Below are 8,739 nucleotides of genomic sequence, written 5' to 3' on the forward strand. Positions count from 1 at the left end.
AGCTACTCTTAATCTGACAGCATAGTTAATAACTCATGTATCATATTTTAGGTGATGTTCAAGAGAACTCAGAGTTAGTAAGCCTTACAGAAGAGATAATAGCAGCATTAAGAGATTCTAGAAACAGCTAAACCTAATCATGTCTGAAATTAATTTACACATTTACCTAATCAACAATTTGATTATCATAGTATGCAAATTGACGAGTCTTGTTGAAGGTCTAATGAGCAGTCAATCACTCCATTTGAATGATTTAATGTTTTAGTGTAGATTTATTCATGAGTTTGATGCCAAGGATATTAATAGCTATCAGGATATATTCCAATAAATAATTATATATGTAAATTGACTGCCAGTCTCCAAGTCAATTCTTTATTCCAAATGTAAACTTAAGTTAATGGCTTGTGCACTTAACCCTAAACTGTAAAACCTGGAATAGATAAATTCATTTAACTTGTATGAAGCCAAAGTTGATTACAACACCTATCAGCCACCTATTGCATTTGATTTGCAAGCTAGTACATGCCAAACACAAGAAACCTTAGGCCAATGATTTTGAAAATCACTGACTTTCTGATTACCAGAATCTGGCAGGTGTAATAACATCAATTTGACTAGTTTATAAGCTATGCTACAGATATAAACTTGTAAAAAGAATTCAGTCATCCACCACATACAACTGTCATCTTTACACAATTCTACAGACAGGTGTGTAAATTCTGATTCTTGACTATACTTTTGAGATAGTGTTTGAGCATCAGCAACAGAACTATTTGGATTGCATATCAAGCACCTCTGTCAAGCAAGATGTCTGTCACATCACCATTGTATCAGGCAAATGTCTACACAGCTTATTACAATAAACAAGCCATTTGAAAAGCATACACAAGCAATATGAATTTGCAGGAATTATAGTTGGATCACATATGACATTGGCAATTAAACCTTGAAAAAACATTCATTCAACATTCATAAGCATAGGTCAGCACTAAAACCTACAATACTACTTGGAACCAACTGATACATTCAAGCTTTCGGATAATATGCTGATGGGTACTACATTGATGCTTCACTTTTGGATAGTCAGAAGATTGTGGGATTAGCAAGTTGTTAAGCTCTACAGATGAAAGTTCCTTCACAAATTTGTGTATTTCTCAGATCGTACCACAAGCAGTTAAGTATACATAACAGTTTGAAGAGGTTCCAGTCTTCTTTTAAAACAGATTCTGCATGTAATGTTCTCTGTAAGAGGATTATTGCAAACATTTAGTAATTATTCCTAAAATGAATGCTATGAATAAAAATTGATATTATAGTTTGCCAGATTTCTAATCACTAAAAACATTGGATAAAATATTGGATATCACCTTGAAGATTTACCAATCAAAATAAGTCACATACAGCAAAGTATCTCTCTCCAGATGAGAAATATGAATTATTGTAGCATGTTGACAAAGAAGGTATGTTGTATGCAAGATACATTTAGGGTCACTTAAACACTGCATTATTTATGCATTGTCAGAAAAAATACCTGTGCTCCTTCAAATACAAACTCCTAACCTAACAGAATAAAAAATCTTGCATCACTTCATGAAAAATTATTTCATTGTGCTAAAAAGTAAAAAAAAAAAAAAAAATCCATAAATCCTTACTACTATTAAGTGGAATTAAACTATGAAAAACCTAAATCTAATGCTCTAGTTACAATAATCTATGTTTTCTAGATCTGGTTTCAAGTCTTCTCTAAACATGTAGATCAGAAAATAACTTTCATGCAATAGCTCTATCAGACTCACAGCTGAAGTTGATGTTTAACATTGGCAAAGATGTAGAATTTATATCATCCAAAGTCAGCAATGATTTGGTTAAATGTGATTTTTTATCATAATAAATAAACAGAGTGAGGTGGTATCCTGATAAGCTTTAGATAACTAATAGATGATAGCCAAATTTGCTACTGACTAAAACTTTATTCGCCAAATAGCAAAAGAATGTTGGCTAATATTTTGCCACCATTCAACACTTAAACCATAACTCTTAATAGCAAAATACTTTTCTTGCATAAGGTGGCCTTCAGCAGTGAGATACTGTAAACATTTGAGCCAGGTATTTATGTCCTAAAAACACCAGCTTTCATTTCAATCTAGAATCTTTTAATTTTTGTAATAATTAAGTTAATTAAAATGCTTTGATACTCAAAAAAGTGAAATGAAGATTTACACATTGTTGTGGACTTTTCATCCTTTTGATATTTTGTTCACTAATAAAAGTTTGTGATATAATTGTGTGAAATCTAAAAGTACCAGGAAAATTTAAGCTTAAGAAATCTCATAGCTTTCTATAGTATACAGAAAATTAACAATAACAAAAATGCCAGAATAAACAAGTTGAATTAATAAATTAAATGCCAGTTATGAAGTTAGTATTTCAGTTAAATTGTGTTTATTAAAATCAATTTTATCATTTTTACAAATAATTTAATGTTAGCCCTACCAATGAATGTTACCTGTACAAAACAAATGAAATATCATGAGCAGATCAGATTTCATTTTTTTACAAAACAATCCTAAAGAGCAAGCCCAATGACAGAAATGTTATAACACAAGGAAGAGCCATATTTATTGACATTTAATACAAAATATAATTATGGCATTTTACACAGTTGTTGCTACTATTAGTTTCAAATTTACTAGTGTAAAAAATACCTAGCAATCATTTGTTATTGCCTGCAAAAGGCAAGATAAAAGCATGAAGTTTAAGTAAAATAAATGGTGAGTTTAAATTTAACTTTCCTTAGAATGGGTGTGCAAGGACAGCTTTGAAAGACAAAATGATTTCTTGTTGCCCATATATTATGGAATGTCCAATAAATGCAACAGTGCATTTCCAAAACACATCTTGATTCATCCACTTAAGAAACTTAAGACTGATAAGTCCTGCATCTTTTGCATAATCTGATTTTTGCACACTACACTTGTGATTTTTAAAGACTTAAAACATTGTGACCATTGATGAACCAAGTTCAACAAAAAGCCTCCTCACAAAATTTCAGTTATGTTAAAAAGCTTAAGTCACTGGGATAGTAGTGTCCTTCACTTGGTCTTCCAGTACTACTTTTACTTCACATAACCTGTGTTCTTGAGCAACTTATGCTATTGCTCTCCTGCAGTGTTCTATTGTGACCTCACATGACAGACTGGCTAAAGAGGGTGTTGCATAAGAACAAACTTGAATTTACTTATCTGAAAGTAGTCTGCTTTTTTCTTGAACTGTTATGATTTGGGCACTATCTGCTTACAAAATATTAAATCTTTTTGTATACCAAAACTCGTAAAAATGGAACACACCAGGGTTTTTAAAGCAATATGTAACTTATCATTACTCATCCTTCATTCAAGTGTACAACCATTAGTAAATATCCTGTACAGTCATTCCTGATTCCAAATTGATAGCTTATTTCAATAAATGTTAAGTAGCCACTGAAACAAAACCATAGTATGTTACAAATGAAATTAATATTTTACTGATTTCACTGCACATTTATATTTTTGCTAAAGTTATTTTGCATCACAGGTGCTATCATGTATTATTACGATGGTGTTTTTAATTTTATTGAAAAGTTACAGATCAAAAACTTGAAGCATACAGACTTCATCATTTTGCTTTTTAATTTTGTGCATATAATGCATATGCTTTTTATGGTTTATCTATAAAGTTACATGTATATTGAAAAAAACGGCCAGTATGGTAGGATAAAACACTAATAGATATCCAAAAAAGGTCAAAATGTTGTTTGCTCCTCTACTAGTGCTTTCTCTACCCATACCAGCCATTTGTAACTATATAATTCTCTACAAGTGGGTTTTTCTTGTCATCACAGATTATAGAGTTACATATTTAATAACAATGGACCTGTTGGTACATCTGGACTATCCCATTCTCTAAACTATAAAATATAAAAACACTCAAAACCAGCACTTATAATTGAAATATTTTAAGTCTTCCCTTAAACAAACTGCATCCACCACATCTGACAGCAGCCAATTCAAAAAGGCAACATGAATGTCTGAAAGCAAAGGGTCCTGAAATAAACACCTCTTTGACAGTTGATGTAAAAAATAGCCATGGAATTGTTGGAGTGGATCATAATCAAGTGTTCCACAAGTAGAGGCAGAAAATGAAAACATATCCAACAAATAGTTGAAAATTCGAGTACCCTAATATGGACTGATGCCAACCGTGTGTGTAAATGTCAGAAGTCATGTTATCATTCTAACCTGAAAAGGAAGTATTTTCAAAGAGTTGGAGGTCTAGTCTGGGATGTGGTAAAAGAATTCTGTAAATAGTATTGGCATGGTCTAGTCATCATGACACGTCAAGTGTAGTGGAAAGAAGGTTTACAGATAAAAACAATGGATCCCAAGAAGGAATCCACTAGTCCTGCAAAGCCCACTAAGAAAGGTGTGTATTTACAGGCCCCAAGAAATACAGTTCCAGAGAAGAAACAAATCTCAAAAACAAAAGAACATCTCAATCTTTATCATTCTCAAGTAAATGTGTAAGAGCATTATTGAAGGACTAAATTTTTACCTGCTGACCATGTTAATTTTGTTTAAAAATTATTTCTTGAACTTCTGTAAATAAGTTAATGCTTCCTTCCAAATTTTCTTTCCTTTTAAAATTTCAACTGTTTTATTCAAAGGGAAATAGTTACACAAAAAAAATCCACAATATATGCTGCTGTGGAAGGTATGTGCTTTTAGTATAAATAAGTTTTATTGTGGTTATTCACATTTGCTAAATTTTGCAGATGGTCAAAACAACTGAAGAAATCAGTGCATAGTTTAAATGCAAGAATCCTAAGAACTGTACAGAAATAAAAGCTTGAACAATTTTTACACTTTTGTAAATTATGCTAATTAATCTTAATTACAAAAACTTAAACATTTTCAAATTACCAATTACATATAATGCAATGTCATACATTTTTTAAGAAGGTTAAACATTTGCAATATGCACATTTTATAATGTAATTGTGATCCTTGATTTCTTAACAGAAGAACCACTATCCAAGTTTTTACAAATTCTTCCAATTTATCTGGTAAAATCCTAATGCAGATTACCTAAACACTGACCATTTTTTAATATCACTGAGTCAGGCAACAGAAGGTTGTACCCCTACACAACAAAGTTAAATATCAGAAAGTATATTGTGAAAGAAAGCTAGCAAAACAATAATTTTCCACAAATAGGCAGTTTGCCCATTTTATGCCTACACAGCATAACTAACATTTGAATAAGATTTAGTTCTTGGATATTGTTCACATTATCAGTAAGATGTACAGCAAAGCACACCAGAAATACTTAATGTTCTTCCAATACGTTAATCTGTTTCTAACTTCTTTTTAAGTAAGCATTCATTTATTTTAGCATTAAGTTTTGTATAGTGATTCTGCACTTTGTTAAAATATCAAGTTACTGATAATAAATATCTATACCATTTGTTCATTGTCTACTTAATTTAACTTCACACATCAATTCAATCTAGCTCTAGCACAAGAGGATATTTTCACATAAACTAAGAATACCTAAATTTGGCCAATACTACTGATGTTCCACAAAAGTTGTACACCATCTTAAAGTTCAGTTGCATTCATAGAGTTATATTGCATATGTTCCAAATTATACCTAATCTAATTCTAATTTAACACAAGGCAAGCAGAACTTTTAATGTTTTACTGCTTGTTACATCATAAAACACTTTAATCCTATGCTGTACAATTCACTGGCTTATTCAATGTGACTATCAGCTTTTCATCAAGAATATTTATTAAATTACAATAAGAGTTTTCAATTAACTTTTCATTAAGTTATTCTAATAGTAATAAACATATCAGATGAGTTACAGCAGATATAAGACTATTAGTAAAGTAGCCAACTTCCATAGCATCACAGCTGACAATTCTTTGGAATCTAAATTATGAGTATCAGCATTACTGAACATATATTTTATCATTTTCTTTCTATTACAAATTAAACAACAGTTTCAAATTGCTATTATTCTGATAGTAATATACAAATCAATTTTCTTTTACCATAAAACTTAGTTTTATTGCAGTTTTAAGTCACACCTATGGTTTTCATATCAAGTTAACAAAAACAGTCAACGTGTCCCTGAAGTTGCAGTTTAGTGAAACTTTTATAAACCTGTGCTTTTTCAGTGATAATCTATATGCGACAAAAATTGATTTTTTTAACAAATTAATTATAATACTAATATTAAAGCCGAATCCATGTCAACTTACTAGAAGTTATTCTAAGTTTTATTCTGAATGACAGCCTCGGCTACTATAAATGTTCCTAAATTAAAAACTAATAGCGACCAGCTGTTACACTGAAACATATGGAAGATAAATTACTTTTTCGCAAGGCATTCACGCAAAAAAACTGCTTCACTTCTACACATAACCCAATACTCCTGACATCAAACCAAAAAATAGGCAACAACAAAAATAAAGCTCCAATATATAGCCATGTGATTTAAACCAGCAGTAACAACCAACATTACCAAACGCTGAACAGTCGCCGACGTGAATTATGAATTTAATATTAACAATTTTAAAACTAAATTTAACACATTTATGTAAATATTGTTAACAGAATATAAATATTCAATGGTACTTTAATTTCACTTGTACTTTTTCCAGTGTTCTGTACACATGATACATGCTTCCGAAAAACTACATAGTGTAGGCTTCAATAAAACGACTTACGGTTAATTCTTACCTCATCACTCATTTCATAACACAACACTTTCGTGAATTGTGTTCAATCTGTAGAGTCTGTACAATCCTTCAGAATTCTGGGATTACTATTCTGGCGCTACCTCTTGGTCACACCGTACTACATGTGATATGCACGTGGTATGACGAAAACCTAAAGCGTGTGGGCTATTATTTTACAAATATTATTTTTCTTTCGATTGAAGAAAACCGTTCTACATATAATTCTCTCGCAATTATACGATACTAAATACTTCTGCATCTTTTATTTTACGTCTCAGGTTAAGAATATAATATACTGTATACCATTATTTAGCCTTGCATTAACTTACGTCTGCCTCAAAAGGGCCGACATGGTCAGGTGGTTAAGACACTACATTCGTAATCTGAGGGTCGCGGGTTCGAATCCTCGTCGCACCAAACATGCCCACCTTTCAGCCGTGGGGGCGTTATAATGTGACACTCAATCCCACTATTCGTTACCATCAATTTCATTATTCGTTGGTAAAAGAGTAGCCCAAGAGTTGGCGGTTGGTGGGTGATAACTATCTGCCTTCCCTCTAGTAGACTTACACTGCTAAATTAGGGACGGTTATCGCAGATAGCTCTCGTGTAAATTTGTGCGAAATTCAAAACAAAGAAACTGCATCAAAATTCAGTTTCAGTAATTCAGAATTTCACGGATATTTAAATAAAGCAGTCTTTGTACTTAGATTATAATAAACTGGAAACAAACAAACAAATTAAGGATGAATCATTTTAAGCAAATGAAATCCATGATGCTTATAAATTACGTAAATTAGATGGTTTTACATATATATACTAGTTCGAGTACCTGTCTCCTGGACTAAAGTTATGTAAATTAATGATGAATGACAGGTTATACAGTAAAACCTGTTTAAACCTGAAACTGCATTAGGCGGGAACCTGTGCAAGTCGGAAATACAAAATTTTGCAGCATTATCTCAAGATTTCTCTTGTAAAATGGGGCCCGGCATGGTCAAGCGTGTTAAAGCGTGCGACTGGTAATCTGAGGATCGCGTTATAATGTTACGGTCAATCTCACTATTCGTTGGTAAAAGAGTAGCCCAAGAGTTGGCGGTGGGTGGTGATGACTAGCTTCCTTCCCTCTAGTCTTACACTGCTAAATTAGGGACGGCTAGCACAGATAGCCCTCGAGTAGCTTTGTGCGAAATTCAAAAACAAACAAACAAACTCTTGTAAAAGGCCCTCTATGTAGCGGAACCTGCGTAACGCGGACGAAAATCTGTCTTTCACCTGCCTCATCTATCAACAAGCACGATTAGAATCGGAGTAAAGATGAAAAAATGTTTTTGATCAAATATTAATTTCTTATTTAATTAATAATTTCTTTATGCATCAATGAAGTCTTGTTTAATGAATAATTTGTTTAAATATTAATAAATTCTCTGACATTTTGTTACAGTAAGTATTGGTTAAATATATTCTGTTCTTTTTTTCTGTCTTCATTATTCCTGAGATTGCTATTTGAAAGAACTGTATTTTTGATCGCATTTGCTGATGGAAAAACTAGAGAAACCATGGACAACAGGTAACAGTGAAAATCCATGCTGTTTTAAAAATTTAAGGAAGAATCAACTTCCTGTGAAATGGAAAGCAAATAATAAAGCGTGGATGACAAGTGCTATATTCGAGGAATTTTTGAACAAATTAAATAAAAGAATGGAACAAGTAAACAGGAATATTCAATTTATCCTAAATAATGCAACTTGTCACCCAAAAGTTTAACTTTCAAATGTTCGTTTAGTCTTTCTACCTACATGGACAACATCGATTCTACAGCCACTAGATAAAGGAGTTATATAGTGTATAAAATTGAAATACAGAAAATTGATGCTTTAGCATATTATTGCAAATAAGGACGAATGTAAAAGAGCATCTGAAATGACCATGAAAACTGACGTGTTAGATGCAA

The 8,739-nt window shown here is 31.9% G+C and overlaps 1 protein-coding gene across 12 annotated transcripts in view; it reads right to left on the minus strand.

The window, feature by feature from the left end:
• Nucleotides 1-6,930, minus strand: part of LOC143247458 (uncharacterized) — a 136,110-nt gene extending 129,180 nt beyond the window's left edge. For 6 of the 12 annotated variants that reach the window (XM_076495608.1, XM_076495606.1, XM_076495602.1 and 3 more), the window contains exon 1: nucleotides 6,787-6,930. The gene's annotated coding sequence lies outside the window, so the exon portion shown is untranslated. The other 6 variants (XM_076495610.1, XM_076495599.1, XM_076495605.1 and 3 more) reach the window with 6 other exon arrangements.
• Between the last annotated feature and the right edge of the window lie 1,809 nt (nucleotides 6,931-8,739).

The sequence above is a fragment of the Tachypleus tridentatus genome, chromosome 3 (assembly GCF_004210375.1).
Source record: "Tachypleus tridentatus isolate NWPU-2018 chromosome 3, ASM421037v1, whole genome shotgun sequence".
Taxonomy (NCBI): Eukaryota; Metazoa; Arthropoda; class Merostomata; order Xiphosura; family Limulidae; genus Tachypleus; species Tachypleus tridentatus.